At 45.5% G+C, this 26,780-nt stretch overlaps 1 protein-coding gene and 1 long non-coding RNA gene across 8 annotated transcripts in view; both read left to right on the forward strand.

Moving 5' to 3' along the window:
* Positions 1-9,035, forward strand: part of LOC147001948 (uncharacterized) — a 51,620-nt gene extending 42,585 nt beyond the window's left edge. Inside the window, exon 3 of the long non-coding RNA XR_015044707.1 lies at positions 8,834-9,035. This is a non-coding gene — a long non-coding RNA (uncharacterized LOC147001948). The remainder of the gene's footprint in view (positions 1-8,833) is intronic.
* Farp1 (FERM, ARH/RhoGEF and pleckstrin domain protein 1) overlaps positions 1-26,780 on the forward strand; it is a 251,806-nt gene that overhangs the window by 105,800 nt on the left and 119,226 nt on the right. The gene's annotated exons all lie outside the window — the stretch shown is intronic.

Raw genomic sequence — 26,780 nt, forward strand, 5'->3', positions numbered from 1 at the left:
CCTTGTGCTTTTCTGAGCCTCTGCAAACCTTGGGTGCTCTATTCAGAAAAGCATTTGGGTCGTGTTGGGTCATGTTGGCAGGATTTGTGTATATGTATGTGGCCATGTCCTCAAACTGCGGAGGGAGCCTGTACCAGCACTGATTCCATAAACAGACCTGTTGGGTCAGGTGATGTGCTGGGATTAATCAGTTTTCTTTGACACTCAGGAGAGTTCTCTGCCCTGACTGTGTCATCTCCAACTTCCCAAGGGTTATGTAGATTGTTCTACCTGGGAACAGTCATGTGAAGAGTATTTTAATCCTACCCACAAGGTTGGCAGTCAGGTGAGGGCAGAATGGAGACAGGGAGATTGGGTGATTGAAAGCATAGTGCTTCCACTCAGGTAGTTTCCCCAGCTCCATTTAGCAAGTGTTTTCATGTCATCTGAGGCTTTTCTCATGTGGTCCTTCCAAAGAGGAGCAAGGCAGAAGTAGGAGCCTTGGGGTGGGGGAAGGGAGGTGATGGTGGACAGAAGTGGGAGGTGGGGGAAGCGGAGTGGACAGCACACTTAATTAATTTTTATGTTAAAGATCTGGTCCGTTTCCCAATATCACCACTCACCTGCAGTTTGCTCTGTGAGCCTCTGTCCTCTGGAAGAGCAGGATTCACAGACTGGACTTTGTCCTTTGAAAGCAAAACCGTAGGCAAAGCTCCAGGGCCAGTTTACTGTGTGCAGTAAATGAATGTCAGCTCTCGTTACTGAAGTTTGAACATTAACGCGGAGCTCACTTGTGCGCTCTCGCTGGCTCACTTGCCTGCTGCTGAAGAGGTGGGGGCCCCCAGCAGAGAGCAGTTCCTCTTTGCTTAAAGTTGCTTAAAATCAGATTTCAAAGCAGTGAAATTTCCGGATTAAAGAGATGTTGTTCCTTATCAAACAGTAGAAAACCAGGAAGGGAAATCAGGCTGCACCTGCGGAAGAGGTGTTACGCCATCTAAGTGTTAAGCAAATGAACGGCACAGCAGGAAAGTACACACCTGTGTGAATGGCAGGGTTTGGCCAGGGCCTGATTCTGGTGTAGCTCAGGCTTTGTGGTTGTGTGACTGTGGTTTCGTGGCAGCGTGGGCAGCTGATTGCCGTGGCCTTCCGAGATTTGCCTTCCTTAAGTCAGTTGCTGCGTTGACACTTTTTGGCCTGCGCGTGACCCTCTGCAGATTAGTAGATGAGGGTAGTCCTCATGGGTTTGCAAACACCCTTGGTCGTTGTAGGAAAGCTCTCCAAGGCCCACCAACCTCCTGCTGCAAACTTCTTAGGCCAAACCTGAACTCGACTCTTTCTGTATCTTCTGGTTTGGCCTTGGAGGTGAGGAGACCTCTGCCTATGCCCAAGCCCCTGCCAGGATGTTAGTGTATGGATCTTCCTTCAAATCCAGTCTTTTTTTCTTCCTTCCTTCCTTCCTTCCTTCCTTCCTTCCTTCCTTCCTTCCTTCTTTCTTCTTCTTTTTTTTTCTTGTCCAAGGAATTATAACCTAGAACGTTCACATGGATTAAAGGATGTGCCGCACAGTTCAAATGCCCTCAGGCGAGGTCTGCACAAACAAGGCAGGAATCCTAGCAATAGCTGCTGCCCTCATTAGCACCCTGAATGTTAAGAGTCATCCTTAGTCCCAGGGCTGTGGAGCCCTGGGGTTGACCATGGCCTGGGGTGAGGCTGGTTGCTAACAGTCTACCATGAAATGGCAAATCTGTATTCACCTCAGTTTTAGCAAACCATTGCCTCTCCTGCCTTCCTTTCCCTCCCCCTTCTCATGCTTTACGGTTTGGTGGCCTGCAGTACATCTCATGCCCATTTTCAAAATGACATTGATTGGTCTGATTACCTCAGGAGGCAGCGCACAGCTCATAGACCAGCTTTGCCAGTGGGATAGGAGAGTTTGGGGTTTTGTTTAAATTGTGGTAAAATAAACATAACATCTGATTGACCAGCTTAACTACTGTCAGGCAGTTTGCAGCCATCTCTGGAACAATTTTCATCTTGCAAGATCCAAACTCACATTTTTATTTTTCAATGTTTTTTTTTTTTTTTTTAAGGGGGGAAATAAAGAAAATTATAAAGATAAAGACAAGCCCGTGTGAGTCAGGAGTGTCTGCCTGGGAGGGCTTCATAGCTGTCAGATCCAGATATAGGACACCCCTCCCAGAAAGAATCCTTGTACAGAGTAGGGTGAACCTGTGCTTCCTGCTCATGAGCTGCTGTAGGTCCCCCTGTTCTTCATCCTTGAGACAAGGTCAGAGAGGGAAGTAAAAATGTGGTTGTAGGTAAGCTTAAAGGAGTAAGTTGTGCCTGGCAGTGTGGCTCACGAGGTTAATCCCAGCCCTTAAGAGCAGATGCAGGTGGGTCTCTGAGTTCGAGGCCAGCCTGGAATATAGAGTTCCAGGATAGCCAGGGCTACACAGAGAGAAACCCTGTCTTGAGCCCACCCGTCCCCCTCCCCGATTGTTGTTGTTGAAGGCTTACCCTCAGCTCTAGGAACCCAGTTAAAAGACTCTAGGGAATTAGTTATCTGATTGCTATAGTCACGATAAAGACTGAACAGACCCCCCCCCACCCCCGCCATGCTTTCTATGTGTTCTACATAGATCTACATCCTGAACCTGAGAAGAGCAGGTAGCTCCTTCCTTCTTCCTTTTTTTGAGACAGGTTTCACTATGTAGCCCTAACTGGCTTAGAACTTCCTAGGTAGACTGGGCTAGCCCCGTACGCACAGAACTCTACCTGCCTTTGCCTCCCGAGTGCTGCTATGAAGTGCACCATCCTCCACGCCATCTCCAGAACAGCTAATTTATTAGAAGGGGAGCTGGCATAGAGCCTCAGGCTTCACCTGACAACAAAGACAGGTCCCTCTGTTCATGTGGAGTTTGGTGATTTTCCAATGGCATTATGCAGCTTTGACCATGAAGAGGGACAGGTGTGCTCACTGGTCTCCATGGAAACAGAGCTGTTCACACACTCTTGATCCCACACAAGTGTTTCTGGCAGAACAATTTATGTTTATTTTCTAAGAGCTCTCAGAGGCTGCCCTCGATTCTTTGCGTGGACAACACTAGATTGCATGTTCTTTTATTTATTTCTGATACAGGCTCTTATGTAGCCTAGAATGACTTTGGACTTGTGGTCCCTCTGCCTCTCCCTCCCGAGTATAGTTGTTGCAGTGTTACAGATGTGTGCTCCCTTTCCGGGTTCATTTGGGGTTGGGGTTGGTCCAGGGCTTTCACACGTTGGGCGAGCACGCTGCACACTAAGCCGTTCCCCCAGATTTGCTGTTTTAAGTTTGTGGATGTGGACTTTGTTGTTGGGTCTTGGCTTGTTTGCATTTCAAGACAGGGTTTGGCAGTGTTGCCCAGGATACCCTCAGATTCTGTGTATTCTAGGCTGACCTCAAACTCACAATCCCCCTACTTGTGCCTCCTGAGTGTGGGGTCTTGGGATGTGCCACTACTCTGGCTCTGGTCTTGTTTATTAAACTACATGATTTCACTGCCTGCATGTATCTCTCATGGAAAAATCCAATGTCAAATGCCCTACCCCCCAGCTCTTCTAGAACATAGACTGAGTATGTCACCTGAGAGTCCACTGTGCTGACACTGTGCCATGAATGTGCCTGTCACACTGACTTGACTAGAACCTTCTGGGATTATAGAGGGTAAGAAATGAAAGCCAGCTTTCTTACTGAGAACAGTTCGTGTACTTTGAAGATTGGGATGTGCAAACCTTCATTTTCTTTTTCAAATGAGTCACGCATGTGAAGAGACGGATGGAGACACTGGCATGTGTATATAGACAGCAGGCCAGTGTGTGCATGTGGACAGCTGTTGTGTCAACCGTCACTTTCTTGTAGTCTACACTTGTGGTCCTCTGTATTAGAAACTGTGGTGGAGGAAACCGTAGGTTGGCCAGGCTCTCTTCTGACTGTGGTAAATTCTGCTGATGTGGTTTCCCAAGACAACTGACAGAAGAGGTAAAAACGTGTGTGTGTGTCCATGTGTGAATGTGAGTGTGTATGTTTCCTTGTGTGTGTGTTTCCCTGTGTGTGTGTTAGTGTATGTGAGTGTATGTGTTTCACTGTGTGTGCGTTTCCCTATGTGTGAGTAGGAGAGTGTGTTAGCGTGTGTGTGTGTGTCTATGTGTGAATGTGAGTGTATATGGTTCTTTGTGTGTGTGAGTGTGTTTCCCTGTGTGAGTTTCCCTGTGTGTGTTTTAGTGTATGTAAGTGAGTGTATGTGTTTCACTGTGTGTGCGTTTCCTTATAAGTGAGTAGGAGAGTGTGTTAGCGTGTGTGTGTTAAACAGTAATATCAAAGAGAAGAGATATATTTGGCTTATGATTTTAGTTGGACTGTGGTTGCTGCCTGGATTCTTCTTAGACTCATAGAAAGGCAGAAGAAAACTGTTCACCTCAGCTAAGAGGCAAGAGAGAAGCAGGAAGGGGTCAGGACAGGTTACCACTCAAGGGCACACCCCAGTAATCCACTCCCTTTAGCCTATCCGCATTCCCCATTCCATGTCTTCCCCATCATCAGTTCAGTTTTGAACCCAGAAGCGTGTCAAGCAGCGATTGAGTCAGAACCCTCCTGATCTTTTTGGAAATGCCGTTGTGACTGTCACACCTAATGTGGGTGCTTGACTGACCTCCTGGATGCTTTTGGCTCCAGTCAGAGTGAGGTCACCCATCTCAAATGGCTTAGCTGGGATTATTCATGGAAATGGGATAAATTCTTCTTTTAAAAACAGGTGGGATGGGCTGTCATTTGGATATTGTATGGATTATTAAGGAACGTCCCTTACTTTATAGGCCTGGAATCTGTCATCAGGGGGACCTGAGTTTGATACAGGATGTATATTGAAAAACATTTCAACAAGGATCCATGGGCATCATTTACTAACGTGACCTGGTGGCAAGTCTCTCTCGTCTCCTGTTGGCAGATGCTAATGATTACAGAGAGTTTTTAAAGCACTAAAGAATAGCCCTCTTTGTACCAAGGCAGAAAGGTGGGCAGTCTCTGTAGTAGAGAGTGCTTGTAGCTAAAGTCGGGCATACTAATTTGGGACCAACTCATGGAATAGATGCTTCTCAGCTTTTCCTCACTCCTCCTCGGACTTTCTCTGTGTGAGCTCAAGCATTCTTTATATTGAGTCTTCAGGGGCCCCCATGTTGAAATAAATGCAAGGAAGGTTTTGCGTACTGTGTTACAGCACTGCCATTGTATCATCACTGCTGGTTTGGAGTTTGGGTAGAGGCTTGACGTGGCTGTCAAAGGTAGTGATGTCTGCTGCTCCATGACAGAAGATTATAAAGGACTGGGAACAGTGAGAGTTTGTGGCAGAGAGACGATACTGGTTGAACTCAGGGTACCAGGAAAAGGATGCTCAGTTGGTCTTGAGTGTGGCCTCGAGCAGTTTCTAGTCTGAATTGAGGGTGAGCTCTAGAAGGGCTGAGAGTCTTGTTTTCCTCCTGTAGTTAAACGTCTGACAAAATTAGTATTTCATAAGTTAATGTTGAAATATTGCAGATGCTGATGGGTAAGGGATTTGAACCTAAACTTCCCCCATGACTACACTCATTGCTACTCCAACACAGGAGATATGAGGAGCTGGAAAGATGGTCCAGTGATAGGAGCATTGACCACACCTGGACAAGACCCCCATTTGGTTCCCAGAACCCACATCAGATGGTTTACACGCCTGTACCTCCAGTTCTAGGGGATCTGATACATGCTTGTGAGCCTTTGTGGGCAGCTGCATATGTACAGTACACACAAACTCATGCACACATACACATAAATTAAAAAATAATAAGTCATCGAAAGGAAATGGAAGGATGCAGAATGGTGGGTGGAACTATATCTAATCTGCTGTTTAAAACATGGCAAAACTCAGTGGGACCTGGTTTGCTAGAGCTGGTCCCCTCCGAATGCCCAGGCCGGCCCCCTCCGCGTGCCCAGGCCTTTCCACCACACTGGCAGTCACTGTTTGTTTCACCAGCCTTACTCACCTTGTGCATTTGTCTCTGTGATCTTTACAGAGAGATACTGAGTAGAGTGAGAAAGGACACAGGAGACCGTGAGGATATTCAGACATATTCCCTGGAGCCTCCTCTGCCCTCACAGCCAGGCCTGGCTTAGAAAAGCACACGGCTCCTCCAGTTTCTCTTGTCTCAGGCCAGCCTCCCCATCCCTGCAGAGCTCAGGTTCCTTGGATCAGGGCCCAGGGGAGACCTGGGGAGGAAAGAGGGTCTGGCCTACCTCACTGAGTACTTCCTGGGGAGGCACCTCCACCTCGTTATGGCTTTCTTTAAAGAAACAAGAGTGTTAGACAAAAATGTTTTCCTTGACATATTTTCTTCTCCTCTTTGTGTGCCCTCTCATTCCCTGTAGAGTCAAAAGGGCTAAACAGTACTAAGGGCAGATACCAGTTTAAACCTTGGCCACTAGTAGTTTCGAGTCAGCCTTGACCAGCCAAAGTCTGACAGAAAGTAGAAACCAGTATCGTTCAAGAGAAATGCCCTTAGCTTGTGTGCCAGGTGAATTGGGCTTCCTAGCAGTCCACTTCGCTTTCATGCTTTTAATTTCTGTAGGTTATTGGCTGTTGGCTATGGTGTGATTTGTCAGAATAAGACAATTTTATTAAAAAGGAAAAAGAAGCCCTTTGGCCCTCTCCTTGGCATTGAGCGAGTGGCATATTACCACGTGAGCCTGGGCTGCTGGTGAATCAGTGTCAGAAGGAGACCTGCACTGGGGAGGAGACTGGATTTGGCTTTGGCTTTTCTCTATGTGACTCTGTAGTGAGTTAATGTCGTCACTTAGTCTTTAGTGTTACAAGATGATGTAAAACACTAACAGAGGACTGCCACTCACAAGTGGGTTAGTGCAGTGAAGCATATATTCATGAAATAAAGGTTATCTAAAACTTGCTTCTCCATAACAGTAGCTGTGAGAATATGAATTAATTTATTAAAACACTGTGTTGGGGTGTTAAGTAAGTGCATGTGAGTGTGGGTGCCTGCAGAGGTTAGAAGCGGGCATCTGGTGGTTTCGTGTGTGTGTGTGTGTGTGTTATTTTATGTACAATGCTGTTTTGACTGCATATATGTCTATGTGAGGGTCTAGGATCCCCCTGGAAACAGTTGTGAGTTACCATGTAGTGGCTGAGAATTGAACCTGGATTCTCTGGAGGACCATCCAGTGCTCTTAAGCTGAACCATCCATCTCTCCAGGATGACATCTGCATGCAGTTGTGAGCTTTTCCATATGAGTGCTCAGCTCCTAGTACATGACCTTTGTAACAGCAGTATGTGAGCTTGATCACTGAGCCATCTCTCCAGCTCCTACAAGTTAATTTTAGGGACATGTTGAAATGGGATTAGTCCATGAGCTGACCATTGATGATAAAACCAGTTATATGCATATCTGCTTTTAAAATATCCCATAATTTAGCATTTCAATGGGTTTAATTGTGTTTTCTTAATAGCAAAAATTCTACCAATGTTTCTTGTGAGGAAAATGTTTGTTATAATAGAGAAGCTCCTTGCATTTTTAGGACTTAAAAGGAGGCGGTCTCCCTTCCCCAGCATGCGGGTATGGGTGTGTAGCCCTCAGAAAGACTGTGATACTAAGTTAATATAAAATATTCCACTTGCTTGGTGAGTCCTAGGTTCAGCAATTTCAGGCATGAGAAGAGCTGACACCTGGCTGGCCAGGGACCAGCACATGACCTGGTCTCTCTGAGGTGAGGGGAGGCAGCTGTGATTCCATTGGGTATTTAATTGTTAGCTGAGAACAGAAAGCACCCTTAACTGCATAGATTTTGCTGCCTTTCCAAAGTATTTCACGGAGACACTGTTCATGTCTCCATCTGTGTGTGTGGCTGACATGGTAGAGGCATCTGCTGGAATGTTTTGGGGAATCAGAGATGGGCTAGGAGTCCCTCCCTCCCTGTGTCTTGTTTTCTAACAGGGGTCTGAAGATGATGCTTGAAAGCTGTGCTCTGGAAGCACCCAGCTGGGTACTTGGCCAGCCACAGGGCTCTGTGCCTGTCACCAGAGTGACATTAAGTTTTGTGGCAAGTAGGACTTTTGTACCCAGCCTTCCCCCTCTGATGTAACTGAGTGAGGACTCTAAATGCCATGGACGAGATCCCATTGTTCCCATCTCTGAATAGGGCATTTGAAGGCTCCGGTCTCTGAAGTATCTCTGCCTGCCAGTCTCGCCAGCAGTATTCAGGATTTCTACAAAACTAACAGTGTAGAACAAGAATTCCCCCTGGGCGGTCTGTGCTTCTCTGCCCCTTTTTATAGAGCTGTTAATCCACGGTATCACACAGCACAGCAATTGTTGAGAGAAACGGAATGCAACATTATAGACAGGCCTTGTTTACTGTAGTGATACAATATTGCACAGTGGATGGAGCAGAGGATGTAAATAAGTTAAATTCAGTTAGGTCAGAGTGAAATGAGTGTGGGTAATTAAAACCTTTCTGTTTAATACTGTCATTTTTAAACATTTTGTACTTATTGGGAATTTGACTTGGAACATTTTAATGGTGTGTGCGTGTGTGTGTGTGTGTGTGTGTGTGTGTGAGAGAGAGAGAGAGAGAGAGAGAGAGAGAGAGAGAGAGAGAGACACGTAACCTTAAATATAGGAGTCAGTTCTCTTTCACAGGTAGAAGCAAAAGGATGACCAGGCCCTCAGGCTTGGCTGGTGCCAAGTGGCTTTAACTGCTGAGTCAGCGCATTGACCCTGCATTGTTTGTGTTTTTTTGTCTGTTTTATGGTTTCAACTAGCGAATTTTTTTTTCAGGTAATTGCCAACTGTGTGACATTTTATAAATCTCTGAAGACATTATTGTGGAATTGAAACAAAAGGAAAACTGACTTAAGGACTAAAAACATTTTTTCAATTGGTCTGACAGAATTCTGTTGCATACGAAAAAGATATATAAATAAATAAATAAGCTTTTTTTTTTTTTTAAATTCCAGAAAGTTCTGTGGCTTTTTTTTCTTTTGTTGCTTTGCAAGTGGTTTAGTGTTGGGTTCCTAGGAAATAGAAATGAGTCCATAATTTAATTAGGCTACATTTAGAAATCCTCGGCTTTCCCACAGGCCTGAATGATACTTTCAACTGCAGGAAGAGACAAGTATCCCACTACCATTTCCTGCACGCCGTGCCCGTCAGGAAGCCGAGCTGGGGTGAAAGGGGATACAGAAAGCTACAATATTGCTGTTCAAAGATGGGATTATTTCCTGTTTGCTTGTTAATTCTCAGACTATATGACATTTTGTATTGATGATAAGAATTGGCGTGGAATATCAGACAGACAGAAAAGCCCTGAGCTGTTCTCTCCCTAGCACCCACACATATGGTGGAAGTAGAGGACCCACTTCCAGGGGTTGTCCTCTGACTTCAGCATGCACGCAATAACACAAGCACGCGTGCTTTCCCCTTTGTTCAGTCTGAGACGTGGAACAGTATTTCTTCCATGTACAGTTCCCACCTCAGTTAACCTGAGAGAGATGATCTATTGGTGTCCCCACAGATGTCTTGCCATGGTGACTCTAAATCCCACCAAGTTGACAATCAAAATTAGCCATCATGTGACATTCGGTTCTTTTAGTCCAGTGATCTCGGTCCGGGCTACCTGCTAGAGTCATCGGGTGAATGCTGCCGAATGAAACCCTTAGAGTCCTTACTCCTGCTACAGGATTCTGGTGGAGTTGGTCAAACAGGGGCCTAGGATGGTTATTTTTCCAAGAGGTTCCCAGGAGATTCTCATCATAGCCAGAGTCAGAAATCTTGTGACCCTGTGTACAGTCCGATGCAACTGTACATTGAGTTTAAGGGAAACATGATCTGTTAAGTTGGATGGTGTTTCTTTCCCAGCTCACAGTTAGACTCTAATATGGAGCACAGGGAGTGTGAACGAGCTTTGCTTCGCCTGGAGTGGAGGTCTCCACCCCTTCCTGCATAAGGAGACTCTCCTTAGGGGCTCCTTAGAATACAGACGTCCTCACTAGCCTCTTCCAGCTCATTCTAAAGACCAAGGAGGGGAGCAGGATGAGTGTGTACAGGTGGTGTGGTGTGTGCCATGTGATCTTAGTGCAACAACAGAGCTGAGTTCTAGGTTACTATAACATCCCCATCTTAACCAGAGCACTCTCTGCTGACTCATGGGACATATTTATTGGTATAATAACACTGCGTCCCCACCTCAGCAAACATATTTAAAAACACCCAAAGGACTTGCTAGGTGGGAAAACATAACATTTAGCAATTCCACAATGATGGTTTTCTTGATTTCACGGCCTGTGTCATAAATTGAATGTTACTTTATTCATTTATTCATGAGTGATTTTTGACAGCTGCTGTGCTGAGCCTGAAGGTTCTTTCTAAGCACTCTAAGCTGTTTTCTCTATGCTGACAGCATAATAGATACTGTTTCTAAGTATAGCTGCAAAAATGTCTGTGTATTCACCTGATTTTATATTCTTTGGATATTGTCTGTATTCAAGGAAATATTTTGGTTTGTTTCCACATGCTGACTCTCTTCACTGAGAATGTTTAAGTATCCGTGATTATGAAGTTTTTATTAATAAAATTAAATTTGGTCACCCCTTACCTATACTACTGTATGGAAATTCTCCATGCCCTGAGTTTATAGCAGAGCCATGGGCAGCGTGGGTGTGGGGAGAAGCTTTTTGTGGTGGGAGATGTGTTCTGAGCCTCTGCTTCAGCGCCCACGGCCAAGGAGCTGACTGTTTCATGTAATTTTGATTCACTGAAGTGTTAATAGCCATTTGTGACCAGTGGCTAACCACAGTGGTCAGTGCAGATTTAAATGGTGTTCGATTCAGCTTGAGGGGAAACTGGCTGAACTAGGTATACAATGGCACTGTCTCCATAGGTATCAGATGCCTAGTGTGTCAGTCACTATGTCTCTGTGAAGAGACACCACAATCAAGACAACTCTTATGGAGGAAAACATTTAATACAAACTCACAGGTTTAGTCCATTCTCATCATGGCAAGAAGCAGGCAGGTATTGTGCTGGAGAAGTAGCTGAGAGCTTTGCATCCTTATCTGTAGGCAGCAGGCAGAAGAAGAGACGTGGGCCCGGCATGGACTTTTGAAACCTCAAAGCCCACCCCCAGTGACATATCTCCTCCAATAAGGCCACACCTTCTGGTCCTTCCCAAATAATTCCACTCCCTAGAGACTAAGCATTCAAATATAGGAGCCTATGGGGGCCATCCTCACTCAGACTCCCACACCTGGGATCTATGTCCCTCCGGCTAATTGCGCATCTGCTGTCACCCCTGTGCTGTGGTATTGTCACTAGAAGAAGCTGAGGTACAAAGTGTGAGGTCATGCTAGCCATGGTGGAGCATTTCTGTAATCTCAGCTTGGGAGGTGAAGGCAGGAAGATCTGAGAAGGCAGGTGTATCCCAAGTGTGTCGCTGTCTAGGATCAGATGGAGTTTGGATAGATTAGTGATAATGAGCCAGGACAACTCCTGTACTGGCTAGTTTTGTGTCAACTTGACACAGGCTAGAGTTATCACAGAGAAAGGAGCTTCCGTTGGGGAAATGCCTCCACAAGATCCAGCTGTTAAGGCATTTTCTCAATTAGTGATCAAGGGGGGGAGATCCCCTTGTGGGTGGTGCCATCTCTGGGCTGTAGTCTTGGGTTCTATAAGAGAGCAGGCTGAGCAAGCTAGGGGAAGCAAGCCAGTAAAGAACATCCCTCCATGGCTTCTGCATCAGCTCCTGCTTCCTGACCTGCTTGAGTTCCAGTTCTGACTTCCTTTGGTGATGAACAGCAGTATGGAAGTGTAAGCTGAATAAACCCTTTCCTTCCCAACTTGCTTCTTGGTCATGATGTTTTGTCCAGGAATAAAAACCCTGACTAAGACAACTCCCTAGCTCTTTCCTGTCTTCTCTTACCTGTCCCCAAAGCATCTTGTTCTGACTGACATCTTTCACCCATAGCCATTGCTCCTTGGTTCTCACGTCTGTAGACTAGAACTAGTCACATCAGTACTGTGTGCCCTGTTCTCTATCCCCCTTGGAATTAGCCCACATGATCTTCCTCTTAGCCTGATCTCTATTTCTTAGTCCCTTCAGTGTTCCACAACCCACCACCCTCTGGCCTCAAAAAAAAAAAAATGTCCTTGTTTTATGTGTGTTCGTGTTTTGCTTGTGTGTAGATTTGTGTACCACATAACTGCCTAGTACCTGCAGAAAAGGGCATTGGATCCTCTGAAACTAGAGTCACAGGTGGTTGTGAGCTGCCACATGGGTGCTGGGAATCGAACTTGGGTCCTCTGGAAGGGCAATCAGTGACTTTAACTGCAGAGGTAGCTCTCCAGACCCCAAATTCTTTTGATGGAATCATTTCTCCATACTCTGAATCAGATCTACTTAAAACCGTCAGTGGTCCAAGCATACAGGCTTGTTGGTGTCCTCTGGGAGCGTTCAGGATCTGTTAGCCATCTGGTATACCTCAATCTTTACTCCTTAGCCTCTAAACCACTCCAGGAGTCAAAAGCTTCTAGGCTTTGACACATTTCCTGAATTGTTTTAGGCCACAGTTTACTTTCAGCTCACTGTGTTCATATGTGTGTCTGTGTTTGTGTGTGTGTCTGTGTGTCCATGTGTCTCTGTGGGTGTTTGTGTGTGTGTGTGTTCCTATGGTATATGTATATATCTGTGTATGTGTGTGTGTATGTGTGTCTGTGTATCTGTGTGTGTGTGTCTATGTATGCATATATGTAAAAGAATTTTTTATTCTTCTGATGTTATTGTCTGCTTAACCTAGGCTTAGTCCTGGAAGCCTCTGAACAATCTAATCTAGGCCTAGAAAGTTTTCAGCCTCTTAGATTTGCTGCTGAATAATCTTACCCCTTCCTAGTTTCTTTGAGCTCTGAATGGCTGGTTCAACTCAGCTAGCTGTTCTGACTCAAAACTCCTCTACAAGCTGACTGACTCAATCTGGCTTGTCTCTATTGACCTTCCTAAATTGCTCTGTTTGGTCTCAAACTAACTCTGACAAATTTTTTCTAATCTTCTGGGCTCTTCTAATTCTCTGGCTCATTCTCTCTTCAGCCTATCTCTGTAAAACTCTCCCAGTAAAATGGCATTTATCTCCCTCTCTCTGCACTGCCCCATAAATAGCTTCCCTTTCCTCTCTCTTCTCATGAGAGTTGGGCATATCCTATTCTGTCAAATCTTCCACCTTGCCTGCCACTCAATTATACATCGCTCTTAAACACAGGTGCTTCCTTCTACAAACTAACTTAACTTCATTGTTTGGGATGAAAGTGAGTACCTAGGGTGTGTCTGTATTCACTCAGAGGTGTTAAAGGTGTGTGTGTGTGTGTGTGTGTGTGTGTGTGTGTGCGCGCGCGTGTGCACTAAGGGCTGAGCAACTGCACAGCTAGAAACAGGGTTGGTTTCCACCCCACACACCCCCAGTAAATAACACAATCTTAGGGTTCACAGTGTGGTCAAATATCTTGCAACATGTGTGCATCCCTGTGTGTGCGTATGTGCCTTGTGTGTGTCTTTGTGTATCTGTGTATGTATCTGTGTGTGTATCTGTGTGTCTGTGTCTTGTATGCATGTCTGTTTTTGTGTCTTGTGTGTGTCTATCTGGTTCTCTCTCTCTCTCATGTGTGTGTGTGTATCTGTCTGTCTGTCTGTCTCTGTCGCCTTTCTTCACGTACCCCCATCCTGTCTCAGTCCCCTCTGGTCCCTGTGGATCGACTTACCCCAATAGATCTCGGTAGGCACAGGGCACTTGTCTGCTCTCCATGACCTGTTTAGTGAATAAGCAATACAATCAAGTTAATCAGGAAGCACAAACTTCGGATGTCTTGCTTTTAGTTCTTGTTTGCATCTACTTTTAAAAACCCTATCTTTTACAAACAAATGCATTTTTATAGAAAACCCAACTGTCTGCAGTTTTTGCAAGTGGATTTTTTTTCTCCTTTTTTTTCTTTCCTTCTTCTTTCTTTCTTTTTTTTTTTTTTTTTGTTTTTTTTTTGTTTTTGGTCTTGGTTTCATTGACTTTACACTCATTTGGAGAAGTACTGTGACATTTCTTGTTGAATTTCTAATAACGAGAAATAAAAATATGCACCTGGTTGCTTTTTGTGGGGTACAGTCTTAAGGGACTTTATTGAATATAGAATATGACTATATGGGTAATTAGAACAAATTGACAAGTGTGTCTTATAAACAGTGCGTGCATAAGCAAAAGAATTTATTCATCATAACTTTTAAACTTTAATTTTTAAAAGTAAAGTTTACTACATAGAGAAACTCTGTCTCAAAAAAAACCAACCAAACCAAAAAAAAAAAAAAAAAAAAAAAACCAAAAAAGTAAAGTTTAGTATGAAGAAACTCTTATAAGCAAAAACACCACACACCCAAATTAACCAGATTAATCACATAATTATTACCTGATAATAAAACCACTTGCTCTGAAAAGCTGCTTTGTGCCTCATTTGGTGGCTTTCTTCTTTGGTTCTGAAGCCTGAAAGCATGAATTTTGCCCTGAATTCTGGGTCATCCATTGTGCCTACGGTTGACCTCTGCCAGAGGTTCCTGATCCTGGCCATGTGATAAAGCAAGCATGGAGCACTATGGGGCTTTTTTAGCACCAGCTAATTTTAAGGAGTAAAATTAACTTGTGTCAGCTGCAAAGAGAAACGCTGTGACAGGACCAACATCCGTTAAGATGACATTTGAGACTGTCTGGCAGAGGCATCTCGGAGCTGTCAGCGAGCTGTGCCTCTTTCTAGTGATTTTAAGAGTGAACTGGTTCCCTTAATTCTGGAGTTGGATATTACCCAACTTGTGTGTGTGTGTGTGTGTGTGTGTGTGTGTGTGTGTGTGTAGACCATCTTGGTTGTCATTCCTCAGACTCTGCTCACGTTGCGTCATTGGGTAGGGTGTCTCACTGGCCTGTGTCTCTTCAGATTAGGCTAGGCTGGCCGGCCACTGAGCCACAGAGGTCTCCCTACCCTTCCCAGTCATCAGCACTGAGATCAGCAGTGTGCAGCACCACACCTGACGTTTTTACAGAAGTTCTTGGGGTCAAACTCAGGACCTCAAATTTGTGCAACAAGCATTTTACAAGCTTAGCTATTCCCTGACTTCTAGTTGACTTTGTTTTAATTGAGACTTGGAATTTAACAATTGTTTGAAGGCCAAGCCCTTGGCCTGTCCCACCTTGAGCAGATGGTAAGCTGGTATACTGTACACACAAGCCCTGTGTTTTGCCCCTTACCTCTTCATTCAGATTGTGATTAATTCAGTTCACTCACACAATCCCAGTGACTGTTCCCAGAAAAGCAGAGTAAGAAGGTTTGGCCCCAGCACAGGGCAGTGTAAGGGTGACAGGTCAGCTCTGAATGTGAAGAAATCTTGAGGGTAGCAAACAGCCGACATGGGCTCAGAACGTTGTGTCTGGGTTAATAATAGCCATGGATGTTTGGTAAAAAGTTCACATCCAACTGCCCAAAGAAACACATATTTTAAAATGACTCCTGTTGAAGAAGATGAAAAGAGGTTTAATCTTAAGAAAGAATTCCTGGAAAGTTCTTTCTGGTGAATGCCTTTTGACATTGCTGTAGAAGGAGCTATCATTACACCGGATGGTCTGAGGTAGGCCGCTCTAAAATAATTGTGCGTATCCATCTCCGTCGTTAGGACTTTTAAATAATGAGGATTCATATGCATGAGAGGATTTGTCTTTTTTTTTTTTTTTAGCCCCTTAAAAAGGGATCACTTTGACTTGATTAAACAGGATAACTATTTAAATGCTGTCATCTGTAGCTGAGGATTTTTAGAAGGAAAAAAAATCGAATTTCCTGTAATTTGACTTTGTTTAGAATTGTTCCCGGGGGTAAATGAGAGCATCTCGTTCCAGGGAAAAACTGAGAGGAAGCTGTTTATGTGGATTTAATGTCAAAAAAGACTCGGAACGGTGATGAGGCTTTTCAGCCCCCTGACGGTAGAGCACAGTTCTGGGAAGTGCCACATACACGTGATACAAGATGGATGCCTCCTGTAAGAAAACAACTGCTTGTCGAGGTGTTGATGGACTCACCCAGAAGACCCCACAGAAAGAGGAGATAATAAATGGAGGCTGACATCGGACAGAATCGATGCCCTCCCAAGGGACAGCAGTAACTCTGTAGCATTTAAGAGCCGTTTTTATTTGTAAGTCTGGAAATATCTCTGGTACCAAGTGTTTGTTCAGGCAGCCTGCCACTGTCTTTCAGGACATCTTACTTTGAGGGAAAGAGTTTAAAGGCCTTGCCTTTCCTAAGTAGCCTATGCATTTACCTGGAGATTCCCGGAATCTATAGCACCCCTGGTCAGTTTGATACACAGCATCTCTCTTGGCTGATGTAGGGAAGGCTTGGTTGCCAGTTGATGGGATTTGGGGGACATGATTGGATCCTGGGGCTTCTGGCCTAATCAGTGTGTTAATCTCATGAGAAAATCATAATAGCATTATTGGTAAATAGTGAAGACTAGAAGGTGGGGCCCAGCTTGACATGGGCTTTCGGGTGTATCTTTGCAGGATATGTGTGTGTGTGTGTATCTTGTTTCTCCCACTGTGGTACTCTGCTTTACCATAAAAGCTCAGTGAGAGCAGAGCCGAGGAATGGGGAGATATACCTCCATCACTGAGCTGAAATACTTCAACCTCCAAGGTTGTTCACATCGGGTATTTTATCACAGTGACTAAGAGTTGTGCAAACAGTGTGGTGAAGAACAATGAATTAGCTTACTTGTTGGACATGCCCCCCACCCCCTACACATACCTTTGTGTTCTTGGTGACTACATTTAAGGATCTGCACTTAACATAATACAATAAATGCTAAAATTTCACAGCATCTCCAGTTCGGGAAGGGTGTTCCCTAAGAAGGTAAGCTGTCTCCTTCAAGTCTGTACTATCCAATATGGCAGTGCAGCATCGGTGGGTAGTGGCTTACATTTAAATGAAATGCAATTAAAATGTTAGTTTGGGCTGGAGAGATGGCTCTGCAGTTAAGAGCATATACTTCTCTTCAGAGGACCCAAGTTGGAGGGCTCAGAACCATCTATAAATTCAGCTCCAAGGGATATGGCACCTGAACACACACAGAAACACACACACACACACACACACACACACTACACTATGCATGCACACCCGTGGAAACCTGACTTTAATATCAGAAGCATGGATCCTTGGGGAGGTTAGCAATAAGTTCATGGCATTAATTGAATGTGCAGATTGCCCTTACACTAGATGTTACTAGACTTATAGAACGACCAATTCCAATTACTCATTTGAATTGCCGACTCTCTCTCTCTCCCCCTGTTTTATTTCCTGGTGAACTGAGAGTTGGTTTTGAATATCCAGAGGCCCCTAGTATGTGTCAGGGCAATTGAGCGAGTTTGGGATAAAAGCAGGGTATAGGGAACTCTCTCTCAGTGCCAGCTGCTGGCTGCTGACTCTCACCTCGCTGAGTCTCCCAGAACTCTCTTCCATCTGGTCAGAGGGAAGAGGTCACAATATCATGACTTGGAGAGCTGCTCTCATGCTGCTAGGCTTATCAGAAAGGTATTGTGACTGCTGTCTTAGTTTCTGAAGCACGACTCTAATGCTCGCTTTCTCGTGTCTTCATTTGATAAAGTAGCGCCAGGTTGCAGCGGTGCATGTGTCCTTATTTAGGAATGAAAATTTCCAGTATAAAATGGTTCGTGTGGTTGTTTTGTTTTGTTTTGTTTTGTTTTGCTTTCTCCTTCGTTTGTTATCACATGGAGGAGCCCTCTCTTCCCTTCCACTTGTCTGCAGGCCAACCACCTTCCTTGTCATGAATTGGAATAATCCAGGATGACATGGCAGCCACCTGTAACCACAGCACTCAGTGGCAGATGGGATCTCTGGGGTCAGCTGGTTAGCTAGACCAGCTAGAACTGGTGAGCCCTGGCTTTGGAGAGACACCCTGCCTCAATAAGTAAAGTGGAGAGCAATCAAAAAAGATGTCCAACACCAAACTGAGGCCTCCACATTTACATACATGCATCTGCACAGGTGTGAGAATGCACATGTATCCACATGTACATATGTGCATTCACACCCTTACACATGCATCTGAACAGGTGTAAGCGTATATATACATATTCACATGCACACTTATGCATTCAAACCCTCATATGTGCATCTGCACAGGTGTAAGCATGCACATGCATGTCCACATGCATATACATACATTCACACCTTCATACATGCATCTGAATAGGTATAAGCATGTATATGCATATTCACATGCACACGTATGTATTCACACCCTCACACATGTATCTGTACAGGTGTAAGCAAGCACATGCATGTCCACATGCACACATATGCATTCACACCCTCACACATGTATCTGCACAGGTGTAAGCAAGCACATGCATGTCCACATGCACACATATGCATTCACACCCTCACACATGTATCTGCACAGGTGTAAGCACTATGTGCATACTGCCAATATACATACATAAAAACAAGTGCAAAGTAATTGGCATAAAATGAATTAATTTTGGTTTTCTGTCTTAGATACCGGTTCCTTTCCATAGCTACTTCTCTTTTCTGGCTGGATCAGCTACTCAGTTTATTTCATTCAGAATTCCTGGGGCATTTTCATCTCTAAACCCCATGGAAAATGGGTGATGGTTTAGTGGTGTCACTGGCAACCAGAGGCAGGTGCACATGAGACATCCAGATGTGCGTACTATCCTTCCTCTAGTCTGCCTCCTTATTCTCACAGAATGCAAACCCCATATGTGTTCTCCTTGACATGAAAAGACTCAGCAGCACCTCAGAGAGCCGGGTGGCCCATTTTGTCTTCACCTTCTTTTGTCTTTCACCTGCTTTGAAGTAGACTAGATGGCACCCTGCTGTGCTCTTCCCTCACGGTGACCTTCTCATTGATGCTTTGGCTATAGATAGCTGTCAAGGTTGAAACTGACGAGCTTTATGGCAAATAGCATAACGAGCTTGTGGTTTCTTTCCTGTGGCAGTTTATGGTAGTAACTGAACTTGACCTAAGCCGTCATCAGGCACAGGACAAGTCTGGTGTTCACGATAATATAGATCGAAGCCAGACTCTACACCACCTCTCTATATCTTCACCCAAGTTTTCAAGGCCCCTGCGGTGATGCCTGTCAGGGTCCCCGGTGACTTTAGTACAGACTCACGAAGAGCAGTCGGCTCCCTTAGATGACCGTGTGGATAATCAAATCATCTCCACTTTCCTGTTTCCAATACTGTTGCCATTGAGTTCCTGCTCGCTCCATGAAGTCTCCGTACCAGAACCCTGGTAGCTCTTCCCTTTTTCCTGATTTCTTGTCCTTGTCACCAGGAAGCCGTCAAGATCTGTGATCTTGTCTCCAGCGGCCTGTGTTACTCTCCATTAGAGTAGTCTCCCCATTGTCCACTCAGTCACGCATAGCAGCTGGTGTTCAGCTTCCCTTACCATCCTGCTTTCTCTCCTTGCCTAGGAGAAGACTTCTTGGTGGATTGGCTGATTGGTTATTTAGTATTTGCCCGATATCTCCTTGACTCGGCTCTCTCACTTAAGAATAGAAAGGGATGTGTTAGTGTAGAAAACCTTTACAATTTTGTTTTCTCTGAGCTTAAGATCTTTGGAGTCAGAGGGAGAGTGACATTAAATTATGCACGGGGTGTTGTGTTAGATCCATTCATGCACATCTGCAGGTTGGTGTCCTTCTCCTTTGGCACAAAATCCAATTAGCTCACCTTGCCCACTGGGCCTTCTCAAACTGGCTGAGAAGCTTATGAAATTCCCTCTAAGCTTACCAGTATCGACCTAAAACCTAGTACTTCCTAGGGAGGCTGTTTGTTCCTAAATGGCTATTTCCTGTGTCCCTCAGTGGCCATTTCCTTTGCTACTCAGTGGCTCTTTCCTGTGTCTCTCAGAAGCTATTTCCTGTGTTTCTCAGAGGCTATTTTCTATGTCTCTAAGTGGCTATTTCCTGTGCCCCTCAGTGGCTATTTCCCATGTCTCTCAGTGACCATTTCCTGTGTCCCTCAGTGACCACTTCCTGTGTCTCTCAGTGGCCATTTCCTGTGTTCCTCAGTGACTATTTCCTGTATCCCTCAGTGGCTGTTTCCTGTTTCCCTCAGTGGCTATTTCCTTCATCTCTCAGTGGCTATTTCCTGCATCTCTCAGGGCTAATTCCTGTGTCCCTCAGTGGTTATTTCCTGTGTCTCTCAGTAATGATTTCCTGGGTCCCTCAGAGGCGATTTCCTGTGTCCTTCAGTGGCCATTTCCTGTGTCCCTCAATGGCTATTTCCTGTATCCCTCAGAGGCAATGTCCTGGGTCCCCCAGTGGCCATTTTCTGTATCCCTCAGTGGCTATCTCCTGTGTCCTCAGAGGCGATTTCCTGGGTCCCCCAGTGCTCATTTCATTGTGTGCATGTGCTTATGTTATTATCTCCTGACAGGTGTGACGTCTTCTTTCACTTTACCCTTGATGTCTTTCATGATGCCTGGCACATAGCGTCAACCTGACAGTTTGTTTACAGAGGCAAGCATTGTTTTCTTTCAATAGAGGTGGCGACACCTGCTTGCAGCATCCAGACGAATTCCCGCCAGAGATCCAGTAAATGAGGTGTATGTGCTGGGTGAGATACTGGCTTGTGTGGGACTTAAATGTTTGTTCTAAGCCTTCACAGCCTTCCCCCTCCATTACATAATTATTTATTTTTACCGAGTCCCCACATGTCTTAATTAAGCTCATCATATGTTATGAATTCTATTTCTGGGCGTTGTGGGAACAGCAGCTCCTACTGCCTTTTCTCTCCCCTGTCTGAGCCGTTTCACTCAGTGGGATGATATTTTATAACTCATTAATGTTTGTAGTACTGTGTACTAAAATATTCTGTGTCAGCTGTCAGCTGTCACTGGTACCGAGCCTGCAGTCCATCATAATCTACTTTCATGCCAGGTTACATCTATGCCAAGACTTGGTGGTGAATCCAGTGGCCAGTAAGAGCCAAGCGCTCAGCCTGGGGTTTACCCATGTGGGCAAGTCAGTCCAACAAGCCTTTCTACGCTGGGAGAAAGTTAACACTGGCTAATGGTAAGGACTGAAGTCTAGAGATGTACACTATGAAAGATACAGATGAGTTAGCCCTGCCCTGGAAAGCAATTGTGTTACTGCCTTGTGTGTCTTTATATAGCCAGTGTCCTGCTAATCCTCACTGCTTTATAAACACGGCGGTCTCCTGTGACAGGCAAAGGCATGCACCTGAACTGTCGCACACAAGCATTTTGTGAGAGATGCGGCTGCTGTTGGCAGCCTGTCAGCTTCTGCTGTGTTCGGGTCTGGGGTGAGACACCTGGGCTTCACTGGAAGCAGCAGGATGAGTTCTGCCTTAAGGATCCCCAGCAACCCAGGCAGCTGAAGAGCCGTGGTTTCCACAGGCTGGAACGCCTGTGCTTTTCCTTTCCCGGGACTCTAGAAGAGCCTGCGCCATCCTGGAGGCTGCCACTGTGGTTAGTCCGTCCTGAGAGATGCTATCTCACTAAAGGTCCTGTAGCTAAGGATATCAGCATCTGTTGCTACGGGGACCCACGAAGTAGATTAATATTAGTCTGGGAAGGAACTGGAAAGGAGATGTATGCCTTTATAAACAGATAAAGAAATGGCCATCTCTGTTTCTTTCTCTATGCACCCCCAATATCCTTCTCATTCTATCGTGAAGTTCAAACTTCTGATGTATGGAGATGAATTTTCTTTGGAGGGATGAGGTTAGGAGAAGGTGATTTATCACTACCAGCCAAGCTCTGCTTCTAGAAGATCCTCTCACTATGCGTGGCTAAGCAGGTAGGCCCCTGTCCTCAGGCCCTGAGACCCGGTGCTATGGTCACACCTCCATGTGCTCTGGTAGCCAAGGACACAGGCTTCTGATGACCTTGAAGCCTCTGCCTGTGACTTAGAGGTATGCAGGGAGTACTAGGCAGCTGAGGGATTCACACAGAGCCATTTGCAGAAGGCTGGTTGTCTTCATCCCCTGCCTCTCTGTACATTGTATTCTGTCTCAGTGGCCCATGGCTTTGGTCTGAGTTCTTTCTGTGGAGTTTATACCTTGCATATGTGAAAGAGCAGCCCAGAAACACATGTAGTAAAAGCATGCCCAAATCTTAGCAGGTATCACCTCAGGTGCCAGCAGTACAGTAGTGACATGACTGAGCATGTCACAATATTCTATTACAACAAGACAAAGAACTGGCTACTTGATATGCTGGCAGGAAGCACCAAGAAGGGGAAAACAAAACAAAAAACAAGGCGAGGAAGGAAAAGAGGGTGGGGTGAATCGCACCTGTGCATTATGTCATTCAGCGGAAATGTAGATGTAACTTAAAACCAACTGGAGTTTGGGAGGATGTATACCTCTGGGTGTGTATATAAATGCAACAGTTGTCTGATTCTTGTCTAATTCTTGATACGATTTGAGTGTTCAAAACTGACCTCTGCTTGTCGCTGGGAAGATGGCTCAGTCAACAAAGTACCTGCCTTGCAAGTGCGGGATCCTTAGCACCAACATAGAAAGCCAGCATGGTGGTACACACATCTGTAGTCCTATCACCGCAAGAGGGAGGCAGAGGCAGATCCTTGTAGCTCATTGGTCAGGCATCCTAGCCAATCAGTTGATCCTGGTTCAGTTCCAGCTCTGTCAGGAACACAGGTGGAGAGCGATTAAGAAAGATGGGTAAGTATATGGCCCCCACGTCCATGAGTACACGGGTACACACCCACACAGGTAATGCACAAATCCACAGTCACGTACAAATCTGACGCTGCAGAGGTTTTGCATTTCAATAAAATGGGATGCGGAGCCCGTGGATCTGAATCCCAGATGTGTGGAGCGGTCGCCACGGTAGGCAGGTTTCTGGAGGGAGTGATTTTTCTAGGGCCACATTCTGCCTTTTAAGGCTCTGGATCATTCTCTTAGACCCCATGCCCTGCACGCTTCCTGGTCGTTGTGATGAATTGCTTGGTAGAATCATCTGAAAGAGTTAGTCTTAGATTTGTGGGCTTCTGTCCATGGTCACTTGGATCTGTACTATCATGGGGCATGGGGCACAAGAAGCAAAGAAAGAAAAAAGAAAAGAGGACGAGGGTCCTCAGTATGTCCTTCAAGGATGTTTTCCCTAGTGACCTAACTTCCTTCTCAAAATCTCCGTCATCCCACAGACTGCCAACCAGGCCGTTAGCACGTGGGCCTTTGTGGGGACACTTTAGTGGCACCTCCCCCCTCATGCTCGAGCTAGCACAGTACCTTCCACACCTCACCATATTTCTCACCCTAGTTACTCAGCCTTTGCGTGTGGTGGCTTTACTGACCTCCAGATCTCTTAAGTCCTTGGAGTGAGTGTCCCTCCCAGTTCCATCTTGGTTACTCAAAGAAGGGTCTGTGTAAACAGCTCCAAGTTGGCACCCTTTGGCCCAGTTTTTCCTCCACATTTTCTTGGAGAGTGTCTTGACGATGTGGAGACAAAGGTTCACTTGAGCAGAGCCCTCCCGGGGAACAATCCCCTCTGTGTTCCTTACCAGAACCCTTTGGGGCACAAACTAAACTGGGTGGGTGGACCCTGGAAAGGCTTTCTCAAGAGTAGGAAGCAAAATGTAATTATCTTCCCCTGCAGGGGGTTTTCTGTTGACATTTCCTGGTCTGCAGAGAGCACTGTGTGTGTGTGTGTGTGCCTTTTGGTGTGGTGTTCTGGAAGCATCCACGGCCGTCACAGCATACCAGGGAAGCTGCAGATGGTATGAAAATCACCATTTATGACACAAGTAGGAGGCAGTGAGATTCACTGAATTCAGTGTCTTAACCTGAAGTCTTAATATGCTCTTATTTCTCCCTTAGAATCACCCTATGATTTTAACTTAGAGAAATGGGGCCCCTGAGTCAGAGCAGACTCTACAAAGTGCTTAACAAGAATGAAGGTGGGTAGAGGAAGAAGCCATGGGGAAACTTTTGTTTGTGTGGGTTAAAACTTTGTATCCTGTGGTCTAGAAGGGCATCCTTTGGGTTAAAACATTGTATCCGGTGGTCTAGACGGGCATCCTTCAATGCAGTGCTCACTCTGTGTGAAGATTAGGTAAACAAAGTAAAACTTTAAATACAATTGTATTAGCCCTTCTCAAGCTCTCAGGAGCTCCACAGCAGTGTGCAGGAGCCTAGTAACCACCTGTGGCTTGTGGCTACTCAGGTCCACTTCAGAACCTTCCCCCCCTTCATCCTTGCACACTGTCCTGGCAACTGCTGGTGTAGAAAATAACCCAAGAGTCAGTATCAGCCGCTATCACTCCCTGATATCCCATCCATCATCTGACCCTGGGGAGGACTGAAAAACATCTTACTGTGATGGCCCAACCATCCCAGGGTAGTGCAGGGGTCCACTGGTTTGTGCACCACCATTTTAATAACCATTCGTGCTGATTCTGGTTTTGTGTGCAGTAACCTTGCAGTACAGAATCCCGTTTGGGCAACATGGTTGCTTCCTTGCAGGACACATAGGACTGATTTTAATAAAAAGTGGGAGAAATGTTTTAAATGCATGGGATGGATAAGAAGTAGGCAGTGAAGGGGGAAGCTGAGGAGAGGTAGCCTCCCGAAGTTCTCCTTGTGTGTTCTGCTCTGAAGCAGTCCTTATAGACTTGGCTGGGCTACCGACTTAGCATTGAGAGTCAATTGTTTCCTTTGCTGGTGAGGAGCAGGAGAAAGGTGGCTATCGTGTTCTTGCTTAGACTAGGCATGCTGGGTAAATATTTACTATCTGACAAGGCCTGTGAGAACAGGACTCAGTTGTGGCTGCCCAGGAGGGGTAGCATTCTCCTCATAACTGAGCAAGGCTTCATGAAGTCACTGCCAGGCCAACGTTACATTTCCAGGAGAGTGAAGAGAAGCCGTCTAAGGAAACGCAGAACAACCCCTAAGGGCATGTGAACCCTGCTCTCAGGTTCTAAGAACATTCTGTGGTGACTCTGAATTTCGTGGGAAGACTTGTTGGCCTGATACAGTTCAGAGAAAGGCTTGAGTGTGCCTTCAAGTGGCATGAAGAAACGGGGACATAAGTGATTTACAAGCTCACTGCTTCAGGATATACTGACATGAAGCCAGGGTATTGGAGTGACAAGGTGTGGCAAGAGATGACCTCCTTGGGCTTAAAGAAAGACAGAGCAGAGACTTACCAGGGTAGCTCAGCCAGCCCAGAAGGTGCTCTGTCCTGTCCAAATGCAGAAGGAGTCACGGTGCTGTTTTATGGACATGGCCATTTTAGAGCAGGCAGCCATTTCCTGAATGCAGGTCTTTCTGTTTCTCCTAGAGCTGAGTCCACAACTTTTTGATCAAGGTTCCGTTTCCAGAAGGTTTCTGGACTGTGAATTCAGTGTGACACTGTCAAACTACGCTGATCTGGTTATCTTTTATTCTTTGCCAACAAGTACACTTGGGTACACAGAAACCCATCCACCCATTACTATTTCCTTCTCTTCGAGGAAAACCAGGATGGAATGGCCACAGCTCCAAATCATTACATTTGGAGCAGCGATGTCCAGATGTCAGTTCCAAAGGTTTTGCTGCTTGCTTGGTTTGGTTTGTTACAGCAGGAGCAGAAAGCATGCTATTTTTATTTATTTATTTATTTATTTTTTGAGACAGGGTTTCTCTGTGTAGCCCTGGTTGTCCTGGCACTCACTTTGTAGACCAGGCTGGCCTCGAACTCAGAAATCCGCCTGCCTCTGCCTCCCGAGTGCTGGGATTAAAGGCGTGCGCCACCACGCCCAGCTGCATGCTATTTTTAAAAAACAAAACAAAAACTCCTGTCTCTAAAGATTTTTTTATTTTTATTTTTTTCAGATCTGTATCTGCTTACTTGATGGGCTGTGTTTTAAGTGTAATGAATAGAACCAGCATTTGTGCATCTGGCCTGGTATACGCTGGTACTCTTACAAAGCAGTGTTAGTGGGTCTCTCTTTCCTAAACCATGGCACAAGCACACATACGTACATTACTCTGCCAGATCCAGATTGGTGGTGGCTGAGGCAACACTGTTACGGTAGAGAGAAGGCAGCACCATTCAGTGTCCTTAGCAGACCCAGAAAGAAGCGGGGAGCAGCTTCATCCATATCCCAGGCTTGCCGTTCTTGCTCCGTGGAGAAGGTCAGGAGTTGATAGATGCTTACTGATTCGCTACCTCCAAGCAGCTGTAAAACCCTAGTTTGTCAGTGGGAGAGCTTTAGAAATATTGGAAGCCTTCAGCTAAGGCTAACTTGCTGCACGCCCATCTCTGGTTCCCTGTTAGGAGTCAATTTGTCGTGTGGTGTACATTCACCTGGGGAGCTTTTTTTTTTTTTAATTGATTAGGGACATCCAGGTGACATGGGACACCTGGGGGCTTAACGGAAATCCTGGCCCAAGAGAATCTGGCAGAGCTGGGTCTTCCGTGTCCTCATGTCCTCGTCTCTAACTTCCCATAAGAGCATCCTGGGTGTGGCCCTCTCGCTCCTCCCCTTCCCAGGGTCCTGAGAGGCAGGCTCCCCCTCGCACAAGCTCACTCTTCTCTCTGGATTGGCTTGCACACAGGATTCTCTGCCATCAGTGCCGTCTCCCAAGCCTTTCCATTCTGGTTCCCTGGATAAAATAACATTTCTTCTCTGAGTCA

The sequence above is a fragment of the Mus caroli genome, unplaced genomic scaffold (genome assembly GCF_978045245.1).
Source record: "Mus caroli unplaced genomic scaffold, Mus_caroli_1 scaffold_12, whole genome shotgun sequence".
Lineage (NCBI taxonomy): Eukaryota > Metazoa > Chordata > Mammalia > Rodentia > Muridae > Mus > Mus caroli.